The 15201-nt window shown below is 40.8% G+C and overlaps 1 protein-coding gene across 1 annotated transcript in view; it reads right to left on the bottom strand.

Moving 5' to 3' along the window:
• MGAT4C (MGAT4 family member C) overlaps positions 1 to 15201 on the bottom strand; it is a 404287-nt gene that overhangs the window by 307968 nt on the left and 81118 nt on the right. Inside the window, exon 2 of the mRNA XM_035337914.1 lies at positions 664 to 736. The gene's annotated coding sequence lies outside the window, so the exon portion shown is untranslated. The remainder of the gene's footprint in view (positions 1 to 663; positions 737 to 15201) is intronic.

Below are 15201 nucleotides of genomic sequence, written 5' to 3'. Positions count from 1 at the left end.
GTCTTTTGACCTAATACCTTTTGACTAATCTTAGGATTTGGGAATTCTGTATAATGATGAGGAATGTTTTCCAAGTGTTTTTAAACACAAGTACACAGACACACAACAGAGAAAAGTCTTCTTAAAATAATTAATACTCCATACTCAAAACAATACATACATACAATATCAATACTTCTTCAAATAACTAAGATAACCGGCTTCACCTAAATTAAATTATGTCAAACCCTGACCTAATTGCTTTCTCAGGCTTACACTCATTTAACTCCATTTCACTTGATTTTTTGTATTATGCTTGACCAATCTTTGTTTTCTGCTTAAAAAAGACAAATGAATACATCACAGGAGAGATACTTTATGAATACAGGGCACCCCAATATTCATTGGCATCTAATAAATTTGAAAACTTGTATTCTTCTTTTACTGATCCAAAGACAAAACAAAACAAAACAAAACCTTTGATTTTTTTTTTTTTTTTTAAGTCACAGCTTAGAAACTACCACAAACAAGTTGAACTACTTAATATGTTTTAAAATAGACTACAAAGACACTCTCCCCTTGCAGTTTTAGATATTTTAATGCATAATAGTAATGTCACCTGCTAAACACAGAGGTTTTCATTTTCTAAAACTGATTTATTTTAATTTTTAAATTTTCACTTACCTTTTAACTTTGCCAAATCTAACAGTCATCTGAAGAGGTGGTTAGTGTATCAAGGCCACATAATGAGGTTCCTCTAGAAATAAACAGCAGACAAAAATGAAATCTATGTCAATCTTTCAGAATACTTTATTTTCTCTCATTTTCTATACAGTGGTTCACCAAAGGTCATTTTATTGTGTACAGAATAGCAAAAAAACAGATCAGTTTAGCATGCTGTTCTCTAGTGTTAACACAGTTTGATACAAACACCGTGAATGAGTAATTATCAGGAATAAAAATTTTCAGAGAGTAAACAAACATTGTGGAATCAGAACTGCTGAATTTGCATTCCTTAAACATGGTGACTATTCTAGTGATTTCATATGCACACCCTTGATTGTTTCAGTGGAGCAGTGACACTTCCATATGTCTAGAATTTTTAAAGCTGTAAAAGTGCCAGACAAAACTTGAAGTATTCTTTGTCCAAAGTAGAACTGAGCAGAACCATCACTGCATATTATTATTATTATTATTTTTTTTTCTCACTTATATGATGAAGAGTGTTAGTGGTCCAGACCACAAATACTTGTGAGCAGTGTACCACAAGGGTCAATAGTGGGGTCAGTACTGTTCAATGTCTTCAATACTGAATCATGCATAGAACCACAGAATCATAGAATGGTTGCAAGGGTTGCAAGGAACCTTGAAGGCCATTTAGTTCCAACCCCCTTCCATGGGCAGGGATACCTTCCACTAGACCAGGTCACTCCCTTAAACACTTTCAGGGATCTACATCTACATCTACATATTCTCTGGGCAACCCTGTTCCAGTGCCTCACCACCCTCTGAGTAAAGAATTTCTTCCTAAAATCTAATTGAAGTCTGCCCTCTTTTATTTTAAAGCCATTAACCCTTGTCTTAATTCTACAATCCCTGATAAACGAGTCCCTTCACAGCTTTCATGTAGGTCCCCTTTAAGCACTGAAAGGCTGCTGTAAGGTCTCTCTGGAGATTCCTCTTCTCTAGACTAAATAACCTCAACTCTCTCAGCCTTTCTTTGTAGGAGAGATGTTCCAGCCCTTTGATCTTTTCTGTTGCCTTCTTCTGGACAGGTCCATGTGTTTCTTATTCTGCAGGCCCTGAATCTGAGTGCAGCACTCCAGGTGGGGTCTCGAGAGTGGAGTAGAGGGAGAGAATCACCTCTCTCAGCCTGCTAGCTACACTTCTTTTGATGCAGCACAGGATATGCTTGGTTTCCCAGGTTACAAACACACATTGCTGGCTCATGTTGATCTTTTCATCCAACAATATCCCCCAGCCCTTTTCTGCAGGGCTGCTATGGATCCACTCATTGCCCAGTCTGTATACATGTTTGGGATTGCCATGACCCAGCTTTAGAAACTTGCACTTGGCCTTGTTGAACTGCTTCATTGTGCTGAACTGCTTCTTTCATGTTGTTTGCACTGGTCCACCTCTTGAGTCAGTCAAAAGCCTTCTGGATAGTATCCTTTCCCTCCCGTATGGCAATTCCACCACTCAAATTGATGTTGTTGGCAAACTTGCTGATGGTACACTCAATCCCATTGTCCAGGTCACTGACAAAGATGTTAAATAGTGGTGGAACCAATAGTGACACCTGAAGAACACCACTTGTCACTGGTCTCCACCTGGACCTTAAGTCATTGGACACAACTCTTTCAATATGACCATCCAGCCCATTTCTTATCCACTGAGTGGTTGTCCTGGTTTCAGTTAGGACAGTTATTTTTCCTCCTAGTAGCTGGTAGGGTGCTATGTTTTGGATTAGGATGAGAAGAGTGCTGATAACATGCTGATGTTTTAATTGCTGCAGAGCACTGCTTATACTAAGCCAAGGACTTTTCAGCTCCTCGCTCTGTCCTGCCAGCGGGCAGGCTGGGGGTGCAGTAAAAGCTGGGAGGGGACAAACCCAGGACAGCTGACCCAAACTGGCCAAAGGGGTATTCCATACCATCTGACGTCATGCTAAACAATATATAGGGGTGGCTAGCCGGGCTGGGGGGGCCGGCTGCTCGGGGTTGGACTGGGCATCGGTCAGCGGGTGGTGAGCAATTGCATTGTGCATCACTTGTTTGTACATATTATTATTATTATCATTATTATTTTCTATCTTAATAAACTGTCTTTATCTCAACTCACAGGCTTCACTTTCCCGTTTCTCTCCCCCATCCCAGAGAGGGAGGGGGGAGGGTGAGCGAACGGCTGTGTGGTGTTTAGCTGCCAGTCGGGTTAAACCACAACAGTGGTCCATCTATTAAATCCAAGTCTTTCCAATTTGGAGGCAAGGCTGTTATGCAGAACAGTGTCAATTGCTTTGCACACGAATAATGAAGCTGACATCCATTCTTTCAGGTAAGAAACATTGTGATGTTGTTAGAAGTCAAAGACATCACAAAAATGTACAAATTCTGTTAAGTTTAAAAGACAAAAACAAACAAACAAACAAACCAAACCAAACCAAACCAAAACAACAACAACAACAACAACAACAACAACAACAAAAACACCACCAACAAAAAATGGTACTATTTTTACTATTTTTTACTTTATTTTACTATTTTTAAAAACAGTAGAGGAGTATTATTATTCATGCAAGTAAACTATATCTTTTTTTTGGCAAATAACTCTTTCTTGTTGTTCTTGTTTGTTTTCAAAAATAGAAATGAAATTACAATTTTATTGGCGGTGGGGAGAATACTGCTTTATTGTGAAGGACTCAGATGTTCAAAGAATTATCAGAAGTTATGGAATAAGCTGCTTTTGATTGCTTCTAACATATTAGTAGTTGGGTGTCTGAAGCTAAATATATAATGTGAACATACCATAAAGAACCCATGGAGCATCACAATCTTCCTTATAGTAGATGTTTGCTAACCTACAGAGTCTGAAAACTATATTGATTGAAATGAAACTAGGGATGAAAAATGAGAGCATAATACATGCTCAACTCTCCATTCAGGCAGAAAAGTACTTATTTTGTATTGGCTTAAATCAAGCAAAAATTATAGCTGATTTTTTTTTTTTTTTTAGCTTAGACTGTGACCTCTGGTGATAGGATAAATATAATTTTCATTTTCCTTTCGGCAACTCTTTATACTGAAATACATTAATTTGCAATGGATAGAAAATTCTATTTTCATATTTATATTGAAACTATTTGTTTAAAATAGATTTTCAAAGGAAATATATAATCAAATTGCACTTACATAGAAATATTTTTATGAGCCAAAAACTTACAAGTAAAATAAAAACCAATTAAGGTAATGATATAACAAAACTTACTGAATGGTCTAGTACTATTATAGTCTATCATATTCTCTGCAAAAGAGTTCACTAGATTTTTGTTCATCATAACAGAAGAGACATTTTTAGGAAAATTCTCAAAGCTTATATAAGAATATGAAGAGATAATATATAAATCTTGAGTGTTTGAAATAGTTTGAACTTGGATTTCTGACAGATTCAGAAATTCATGAGACAAGAGGAAAAATTTCAGATAAGGTGTACTCTGTTCTGGTGAGGCCACACCTCGAATATTTACTGTTGGTCCCCTCAGTACAAGAAGGACATTGAGGCCCTGGAGTATGTCCAGAGAAGGACCACGAAGCTGGTGAAGGGTCTGGAACATAGGTGTTTTATGAGGAACGGCTGAGGGAACTGGGGTTGTTTAGTCTGGAGAAGAGAAGGTTCAGGCAAGACCTTACTGCACTCTACAGCTACCTGAAAGGAAGTTGTGGGGATCTGGGGGCCGGCCTCTTCTCGCAGATAATGAGCAATAGGACTAGAGGGAATGGCCTCAAGTTGCACCTGGGGAGGTTTAGGTTGGAAAATAGGAGACAATTCTTCTCAGAAAGAGTAGTCAGGCATTGGAATGGGTTGCCCAGGGAGGTGGAGTCACCATCCCAGGGAGCATTTAAGGAAAGGTTGGACATGGTGCTAAGGGACATGGTTTAGTGGGTGATATCAATGGTAGGGGTATGGTTGGACCAGGTGATCTTGGAGGTCTTTTCCAACCTTAATGATTCTATGATTCAATAAGTTAGTTGAAATGCAAAAGAATTCTATGATCAACTGAAGTTATGAAAAAAATTATTTCTTCAACAGTATTAAAGCTGGAATTGTGCTATTTACTATTCAGTAACAGACTTGTCAATGTAGATCTTGTAAAATACCAAAATGCACCACAGCTGCAGAAAGGGATTAGCCAAAATGGAAGCATCTAAACTGACTCTGAACAAGAATTGGTGGGACAATTTAGAGTGTATAGAAATGAGTTTATTCTATCAAGACACATATTTAGGGAAATACATGATGCAGCACCTACTAGGCTGTGTTCTTGTGCAAGAGGTGTACAATTCCAGCAACTTAACACACACTGCAGAGAGGATAGTTCTACTATTGCTGTTCTATGACTGTTTGGACATATCTGTCTTTCAATAATATATGTAAAATTTCTATTTATCCAATAGCAAATGAACATCTAGGAATAGAATGTTTGATGCTCTTCAAATGATATTTGGAACAGAACAAGAAAGTAAAGAAGAAGAACAGTAATGTGTACACATTATAAGAGATTTTATATTGTTGAAACTCTGAACCACTGAACTTCTGCTCATCAGAAGACCACTATACCTGATTGCCAACCACCTGGTTCAGAAATACAGAGGTTTATGGCACAGTTATTAATACTGACTCAAATATATTGTAGTAAATATCTTCAATTCGAAAAGCTATTTGATAAATATTTATTTAAAAATGAAAACAAATGTGTTCCATTAGAAATTCTGTAAAATCATGTGCTTTCAGTGTCAAAGCAAAAACCTACTAAATGCCAAGATTTCATGGTAACATTATGAATTAAGCATAATGTACTGTGACATTCAATGATATCTGAAAAATTAAATGTAAAGGAGAACAGTAAAATAAAAATCTAACATAATACTGGTAAGTATTAATATGTAAAATATGACTAGGCTGTGAATTAGCATAGCCAATTTGCAAAGATGGATAAAACTCTTGACATCAACTAAAATGAGACAAAATTAAAGAAAAGGATTGCAACAAAATGTTAGAGACAGTGATATGCTGATTAGGAAAGAAAAAATCCAAGCCTAATAAGAGACATTATTAAAAAAAAAGGGGGGGGGGAGGAGGAAGGGAAGGGGAGGGAAGGGGAGGGAAGGGAAGGGAAGGGAAGGGAAGGGAAGGGAAGGGAAGGGAAGAAGGAAAAAAAGTAACTGAAGTGGAATGTAATAATAATAATCTTTACACTATTTATTTTATTTTTTTTAGTGCAACCTCCTTCTACCCTCCTAACATGTCATGTCTCTTGTGCCTAAATTGGCTGTTGCAGCTTAATGTTTGACAATTATGATAAAGCTCACCTCTTATACTAATTGCATATTTTATCATTCAGTGTATGATTCCAGTTTATGACTCATATTTTACAAATGAGAGTTCACCCAAACAAACAACTGCTTTTATTGGAAATGCTTGTAACCTCTGAAAAGTCAGATTTTATTAAGACTACACATTGACATCATAAGAGACACGTCTCCAAATAACATAATCAAAACTACCTAGGATGAGCTCTTTCTGCAAAAATAAAAATAAAAATCTGTAACATCCAAAGAAAGGACAATATTTATGGTATATACCTAGTCACGACAATTAACTGTACTTAAATTAAACATACTGTGTCAAATACATGTCTTAAAAAATTGCTATAAAATCAAACATTTTCAAACAAAATACAACAAAAAAAAATCAGGTCTAGTTTCTTGTGGAAATTTTATAACTATTTTTTGAATCACTAACAATATCATGTTGCAATCAAACCTATTTACTCTTTAGAAAAAAATAATTTAAACTCTTCAAATCATCCTGATCTCATAACTTTTCTGTACATTAGAATGCAATATATACCTCAAAAACTATGCTCTAGGATGATTTTAAGTGAAACATGTCTTAGTGAACTATAGTCGAGATATGTTAGAATAGTCTAGATATGTAAATGAAATTAGCTTACAGTATGTCTAGTGATTTGTTCTTAAACCATACTTATATTGCTCTCCCACTTGGTTTTCGTGTATATACTTAAAGTATAGTAATATACCAGTCAAAACTTACAGGAAAAATGTATGTGTCTCTGTTCATTTTGGTTCATTCAGACTTATAGACAAGGAAACAAACAAACAAACAAAAACTAATAATAATAAAAAACAATCTTATGTAATTCTTCACAACAGATCTGACAGAAAACTATATTGTTAGTGGTGGATTATAATGTATATTCATATTCTAAGAGTTAGGAGAGATAAATAATATTTCTGATGTGAAACGTCAGAAAAGATTAAGCGAACAGGTTCTTGCTAACAGCTTTAGCTGCAAGGAGACACAGGAGGCTGTAATGTGACAGGTGGATTCTCCTTCATTCTCTAACAAGTCACACAAGCTGAAAAAAAATCATGTTAAAAGGTTACTGTAAATGGTTACTGTTTGAGAGAACAAAGCTGAAGAAGAATGAAAGTGTGACTTGGTAATGAGCTGACTTTAGGGTCAAAACCATGACAAAGATGTTTCTAACCTTCTAGTTGTTAACCTTCATGTTAAAAGTTGTATATTGATGTCATAAGGTGACAGCTATGGACAAACAAACCTAGAAACTATTGAAACAGATTTTTACAGGTATACAGGTATTCGGATTTTACAGCTACAGTTTTCAGCTCTGTTTCAACAATTTAAATTAGTATTCAAACTAATCTAATAAAATTATATTCAAAAGTAGCCATCAAGGGGAGGAGGAGAAGTATAAATCTGATAGTCCTGGCCAGTGCAGATAAAACACTAGTAAAGATTATGATCTACCAGTAATTTTGAGATTTCTTTTTAATTAATTCATTTTGATCCAAATTGAATGAAGCAGTACATTTCTCTCAGATTTCCTGTGGTAAAAGTGTCCTAGCATTTTTAAGTGGCTCATTCTTTTAGATTTAAAAATAAATAAATAAATTATGGGACTTCCGAGTTTCAGATGTAGCTTTGCAGCAGGAACCTCTGAAAGGATTTCAGTTCTTCCTGCTGAATAGATTGCTGCCAGAACATGTTGCAGAAGCAGGCATACCAAGCTTTAAGGTATAAAAACTTTATGAGAGGGTGTAAGTTATTTAACTGGTTCATGCAGCCATATTTGCCTTTAGGAACAAAAAAAAAATAAAAATAAAATCCCATGTAAACATTTCTCAACAATATAAATAGTCAAACCTCTGTTAAAGGAAAAAGGTTGTCATAAGCTTTTCTAGCTACAAAAAAAAAATAGAAATTTCACATAAGTTTGTGCGAACATGTTTGTTCATGTATAAGTAATGTTGTATGTATTTCTATATTTCTATTTCTATATTTTTATATTTCTATATTTTATATTTATAATGGAATTTTTATATTTCCATTTGCCGAGGCGATCGGCTCCGGGGCAGACGCGTTCTGCAGCGGAGCGGGGGATCGGGCCATGCAGGGCTAATTTTTCCGGCATCGAGCCTACTCGAGGGAGCCGCCAGGACCCGGCAGCCCTCGTGAGGGAGGCTGACGAGGCGTAGGCGGAGCCAGCAGCGCCCCCTCCCACAGCCGCTCAAAAGCTGCCCCTAGGGAGCGCGAGCGACCAGGACGGGCAAAAAGGGCAGGGCGCGGCAGTTCCCGCAGCAGGGCGAGCAGGCAGGGCGAGCAGGCAGGGCGAGCAGGCAGGGCGAGCAGGCAGGGCGAGCAGGCAGGGCGAGCAGGCAGGGCGGAGCGCTCTCCCCCGCCCGTACGTAACACCTCCTCAACGACAGCCGTTGGCGAGGCGATAATGGTCTCCACCAGGCACGGTGCGCTCTCTAGGAAGTCGGTACACACCCAGACCGACTACCCGTTAAAAAGTGCAGCGGTTCAGGCCACCGGATGCAGGGAGTGTCAGAGCCTGTTGCTGCCATCGGCGGGAGGCAGAGAAACTGTGTGTGTGAGGTGTGAGCAGGTGGATGACCTGGTCCGCATGGTGGCAGAGCTCAAGGAGGAGGTGGAGAGGTTGAGGGATATCAGGGAGTGTGAGCGGGAGATCGACTGGTGGAGCGACTCCCTGCAGGGCCTCAAGGAGAGGTACCGGGGTGAGACACCCCAAATGGGGGTGGACCCCCTGCCCTGTGGCCGTCAGGCAGAGGGAGGGGATCTGGGAGTTGAGGAGGAATGGAAAAGGTCCCTGCTCGACATTGCAGGCGATGCCCTCCCCTTCCGGCCCCACCTTCCCAGGTGCCCTTACAGAACAGGTTTGAGGCCCTGGAAATTGAGAGACCGGTGGGTGAGGAAGAGGTAGCAAGTGTACCCAGGAGGATGCCTAGGGCGAGGAGGTTGACTCCACGCCTCAGGACTGCCTCCACCAAGAAAGACAGAAGGGTGATTGTGGGAGACTCTCTCCTCAGGGGAATAGAGGGCCCTATTTGTCGGCCTGACCCTACCCGTAGGGAAGTCTGCTGCCTCCCTGGGGCCGGGGTCAGGGACGTTGCCAGGAAGCTTCCCAACCTGGTTCGCCCCTGTGACTATTATCCTCTTTTGATAGTCCAGGCAGGTAGTGATGACATTGAAGAGAGAAGCCTGAGGGCTATTAAACGAGACTTAAGGGGACTGGGACGGTTAGTGGATGGAGCGGGAGTGCAGGTGGTGTTTACGTCCATCCCTACGGTGGCAGGGAGGGGTACAGAGCGGACACGAAAAGCCCACCTGTTAAACACGTGGCTCAGGGGCTGGTGCCAACACAGAAATCTTGGGTTTTTCGACCATAGGGCACTTTACTCGACACCCGGCCTGATGGCCGCAGACGGGTCCCTATCTTTTAGGGAAAAACGGATCCTGGGCCAGGAGCTGGCAGGGCTCATTGAGAGGACTTTAAACTAGGTAAGAAGGGGGATGGGGCTGAAGCAAGGTTTGCTGGAGCTGTGCCAGGGGGAACAATAGCAAGGCCGGGGGATAAGGCAATGGCCCAGCTGAAGTGCATCTACACCAATGCATGCAGCATGGGCAACAAACAGGAGGAGCTGGAAGCCATCGTGCAGCAGGCAGGCTACGACTTGGTTGCCATCACGGAGACGTGGTGGGACCACTCTCATGACTGGAGTGCTGCAATGACTGGCTATAAACTCTTCAGAAGGGACAGGCAGCACAGAAGGGGTGGTGGAGTGGCTCTCTATATTAGAGAGTGTTTTGATGTTGTAGAACTCGAGGCTGGGCATGACAAAGTCGAGTCCCTTTGGGTTAGGATCGGTGGGGCCAACAAGGCTAGCGTCCTGGTGGGGGTCTGTTACAGACTGCCGAACCAGGACGAGGAGACGGATGAGGAGTTCTACAGGCAGCTGGCAGAAGTTGCGAAATCGTCAGCGCTGGTTCTCGTGGGGGACTTCAACTTCCCAGACATATCCTAGAAGCACAACACAGCCCAGAGGAAGCAGTCCAGGAGGTTTCTGGAGAGCGTGGAAGATAGCTTCCTGACGCAGCTGATTAGTGAGCCTACCAGGGGTGGCACCCCGCTAGACCTTCTCTTCACAAACAGAGAAGGACTGGTGGAGGATGTGATTGTCGGGAGCTGTCTTGGGCAGAGTGACCACGAAATGGTGGAGTTCTCTATTCTTGGCAAGGCCAGGAAGGGGACCAGTAAAACCACTGTACTGGACTTTCGGAGAGCTGACTTTGTGCTGCTGAGGACACTGGTTGGTAGAGTCCCTTGGGAGGTGGTTCTGAAGGGCAGAGGAGTCCAGGAAGGCTGGGCGCTCTTCAAGAGGGAAATCTTAATGGCGCAGGAACGGTCTGTCCCCACATGCCCAAAGACGAGCTGGCAGGGAAGAAGACCAGCCTGGCTGAACAGAGAATTGTGGTTTGATCTTAGAAGAAAAAAGAGGGTTTATAATCTTTGGAAAAGTGGGCAGGCCACTAGGGAGGACTATAAGGATATCGCGAGTCTGTGCAGGGACAAAATTAGAAAAGCCAAAGCTCATCTGGAGCTCAATCTGGCTACTGCTGTTAAAGATAACAAAAAAATGTTTTTATAAATACATCAACACGAAAAGGAGGACTAAGGAGAATCTCCATCCTTTACTGGGTGCGGGGGGAAACTTAGTTACAAGTGATGAGGAAAAGGTGGAGGTGCTTAATGCCTTCTTTGCCTCAGTCTTTAACGACAATTCCGATTGTTCTCTGGATACCCAGTACCCTGAACTGGTGGAAGGGGATAGGGAGAGAGATGTGGCCCTCACTATCCATGAAGAAATGGTTGGTGACCTGGTACAGCACTTGGATGTGCACAAGTCGATGGGGCCGGATGGGATCCACCCGAGGGTACTGAGAGAACTGGCAGAGGTGCTGGCCAAGCCGCTTACCATCATTTATCAACAGTCCTGGCTATCGGGGGAGGTCCCAGCTGACTGGCGGCTAGCAAATGTGACGCCCATCTACAAGAAGGGCCAGAGGACTGACCCGGGAAACTACAGGCCTGTCAGTTTGACCTCAGTGCCAGGGAAGCTCATGGAGCAGATTATCTCGAGAGTCATCACGCAGCACTTGCAGGGCAAGCAGGCGATCAGGCCCAGTCAGCATGGGTTTATGAAGGGCAGGTCCTGCTTGACGAACCTAATCTCCTTCTATGACAAAGTGACGCGCTAGGTGGATGAGGGAAAGGCTGTGGATGTGGTCTACCTTGACTTCAGCAAGGCTTTTGACACTGTTTCCCACAGCATTCTCCTCAAGAAACTGGCTGCTCTTGGCTTGGACTGGCGCACGCTTCGTTGGGTTAGAAACTGGCTAGATAGCCGGGCCCAAAGAGTCGTGGTAAATGGAGTCAAATCCAGTTGGAGGCCGGTCACTAGTGGCGTTCCCCAGGGCTCGGTGCTGGGGCCGGTCCTCTTCAATATCTTCATTGATGATCTGGATGAGGGCATTGAGTGCACCCTCAGTAAGTCTGCAGATGACACCAAGTTAGGTGAGTGTGTCGATCTGCTCGAGGGTAGGAAGGCTCTGCAGGAGGATCTGGAGAGGCTGGACCGATGGGCCGAGGTCAACTGCATGAAGTTCAACAAGGCCAAGTGCCGGGTCCTGCACCTGGGGCGCAATAACCCCAAACAGAGCTACAGGCTGGGAGATGAGTGGTTGGAGAGCTGCCAGGCAGAGAAGGACCTGGGAGTGATGGTTGATAGTCAGCTGAATATGAGCCAGCAGTGTGCTCAGGTGGCCAAGAAGGCCAACAGCATCCTGGCCTGTATAAGAAACAGTGTGGCCAGCAGGTCCAGGGAGGTGATTGTCCCCCTGTACTCGGCTCTGGTGAGGCCGCACCTCAAGTACTGTGTTCAGTTTTGGGCCCCTCGCTACAAGAAGGACATGGAGGTGCTTGAGCGAGTCCAGAGAAGGGCTACGAAGCTGGTGAGGGGCCTGGAGAACAAGTCTTACGAGGAGCGGCTGAGGGAGCTGGGCTTGTTCAGCCTGGAGAAAAGGAGGCTCAGGGGTGACCTTATCGCTCTCTACAGGTACCTGAAGGGAGGCTGTAGCGAGGTGGGGGTTGGCCTGTTCTCCCACGTGCCTGGTGACAGGACGAGGGGGAATGGGCTTAAGTTGCACCAGGGGAGTTTTAGGTTGGATGTCAGGAAGAACTTCTTTACCGAAAGGGTTGTTAGACACTGGAACGGGCTGCCCAGGGAAGTGGTTGAGTCACCATCCCTGGAGGTCTTTAAAAGATGTTTAGATGTAGAGCTTAGGGATATGGTTTAGTGGGGACTGTTAGTGTTAGGTCAGAGGTTGGACGTGATGATCTTGAGGTCTCTTCCAACCTAGAAAATTCTGTGATTCTGTGATTTCTATATGTGATATAAGAGGAGAATTTGAGGGCATTAGTTTTCAAAATATATAACAGAAAATATCAAGGTCTCACAATCTTGAATTATATGTTTTGTGATAAAAGTGCTTATAACTCACTAGCAATGCGGAGTCACATATTTTACCTTTGACTCTTCATTTTTTAGTCTGTGCTGTACTCTATCTCCTGCTAGCATAAAGTCTCTGTATTTATAATACTTTTGCATACCTAAACAGCCTGAGCACCCCAAGAATAAGTGGACTTTCTCCCTTTTGTGGCTGAGATAAAAGGGTTTAGAGAAGCACAGTGATGCCTTATCTCGGCCTGTACTGAATTTATTTAGCCTGAAATAAGTAAGTTCCTTTGCCAGTCCACATTTCATGAACATTTAATCCATTCTGAGCACTACAAAGAGCTACATTATTTATTTGTTTGTGACCTTTTTATATGGTGTTACCTTTACGTGTAAAGGGATGGTCCTATAATTCAGCTTCAAGTTCAGTGTTCTTTATTTCAAAGCATTTCTACATCTTAAGCTCTCTAAATGATATACAATGTAAAATCTTTCCTAATGGGTCCCAGAGAGCAAGGTTGATAAAAAGTATTCTTATATCAAAAGCTCTACTTCAGCCATCTGTATGTTCGTCTGAAATGGCAACACTTTTTTTTAATAGTGGCTCTCAGGAACTCAAGATGCTCATTAGAGATGCACTGCTGAATGATAGTTGTATAAAGAAAGAAAAAGGTCACCCCATTGTTAGTAGATTGTCCATGTTGCATTAGAAATACTAACATATCTGGCATAAAGCTAATTGCCAGGCAGCAAAAGGGAAACATTTATTTAGATTCTCCACTCTTGATTAGCTAGATTACATAATATAATTATATTGAAAGATCATATAAGGAAAAGATGAAAATCAAAGCAGGAAATAAAAATCATACTTGTAAGGTTTTGTTTTCTTTCAGACTATATTCAACTTTTTTCAAACTTTTAAAATTAATTTAGAAGAATATATGACAATCTTTAACTGAGACTAGAGAAACTGAAGTGTAATTTCTTAAAAAGGCAATGAAATAGAGTTTAATTTAACTAGGAAAAAATACTGCAACAGTAAAGAACTGAATTTGATGATAAATAAGGCTCCTTCACTTTACTAGTATTCTGACATCTATTTAATGTTTTGTAAACATATCCTCAGCAGTGTGTTTTCATGCAAAACTGAAACAAAATCCATAATTTTGTACACAATTTTTCTTCTTCAAACAACCTCAAAAATGTTATTGGCAATCCTTCATTCTTTCCTCATAACATTTCCAAAGCAAAAAAAAAGTTCATAAATTTGTGTGTTTGCGTGTGTTTGTTAGTAAACTATCATTTGTCCCTGTGAGAGAGAGCAAGTCTCATCTCCCACTGCACTAAATGGTTAAGTATCTTGTGAATTAGTTCCTGATTAATTCAATGGCACATTTCCATCTCTCTCTCACTTTGGTAGATTATAAACACAGTTTGAAACATCAGATAAATGTAAAAAATATCATTGTTACAGTTATTTGAAAATGGGTCAAGGATCACCTAATTTACAGACAAAGTAAAATACACAAGAACAAAGGTCATAACAAAGCAACTCCCACAGCGATAATCTGTGGAAGCAATTTCATTGAAGGCTAAACTTAATTGTAACTTTTTTGAATGATGAGTAAAATTTAGCTGAATTTATTATTTCCCATCTATTTTCAGTGTTCACTCAACATTTATATGTGTTACAACAGAAAAGGAAAATCTCTCTGATGACTTGAACTTCAGATATCCCAACAATTAATGTCTAAAGTCTTTCAAGGGGAAGGGAGGGGAGGGGAAGGGAAGGGAAATTCACAAGAAAATAAATAAACCAGTAACTTGAGAAATCTGTCTAAGGACAGAGGAGATAAGTAACACAATTTTAATGGTGTAATTCTATTCCAAATTAACTATGTTTGTTGGATACACATCTCAGGGGGAGGCAATTTTAGCTATTAGATCATTTATATTACTTAGGGTGAAATCTCATATAAGATTGGTCTAAGAAACCACATAAAGTGCTGCAAGAAAAAGTATCAAACTCCACAAAGAAGAAGTATTAAAAAAGAGAAACACTTTAAAGGATACATCCCATTTCTGAGCTCAGAGTTCAAAAGAGTATTTACAATACAATTCTTCACTGAAATACAAGCATAAAAATAAAAGCAAAATCCCTTCCTTAAACAGCAATTGCTAAAGAACTACATTCCTGCAGACTGGCAATGAAGTATGAGTTTTCTATCTCTAGATTTTTCATTTGATGTGATAAACATTAAAAGTGTTACACTTCATATGCATTAAGAACAAAACAAAGTTAAGAGTTTATGAATTGGGTAGACAGTCTCCTGTCTGTGAATTTCAGATTTTCACTTTGATTCCTATGTATGTGACAGAAATAAATGAATATGCCCAGACAGAAAAACCTCTGTGCTAGTCATACTCTGCCTATGTAAGAACACATTTTGTTTGTCTTTTACTTGAAACTCAGCTAAGTTTAAGAAAGTTAACTGATGGCATTTTAGTCCTATATTCACATAATCTTTATTAAGGTGTTTTCTTTTCTTTTCTTTTCTTTTCTTTTCTTTTCTTTTCTTTTCTT

Source organism: Oxyura jamaicensis, chromosome 1 (genome assembly GCF_011077185.1).
Source record: "Oxyura jamaicensis isolate SHBP4307 breed ruddy duck chromosome 1, BPBGC_Ojam_1.0, whole genome shotgun sequence".
Classification (NCBI taxonomy): domain Eukaryota; kingdom Metazoa; phylum Chordata; class Aves; order Anseriformes; family Anatidae; genus Oxyura; species Oxyura jamaicensis.
This window is presented reverse-complemented; position numbering and strand designations above follow the sequence as displayed.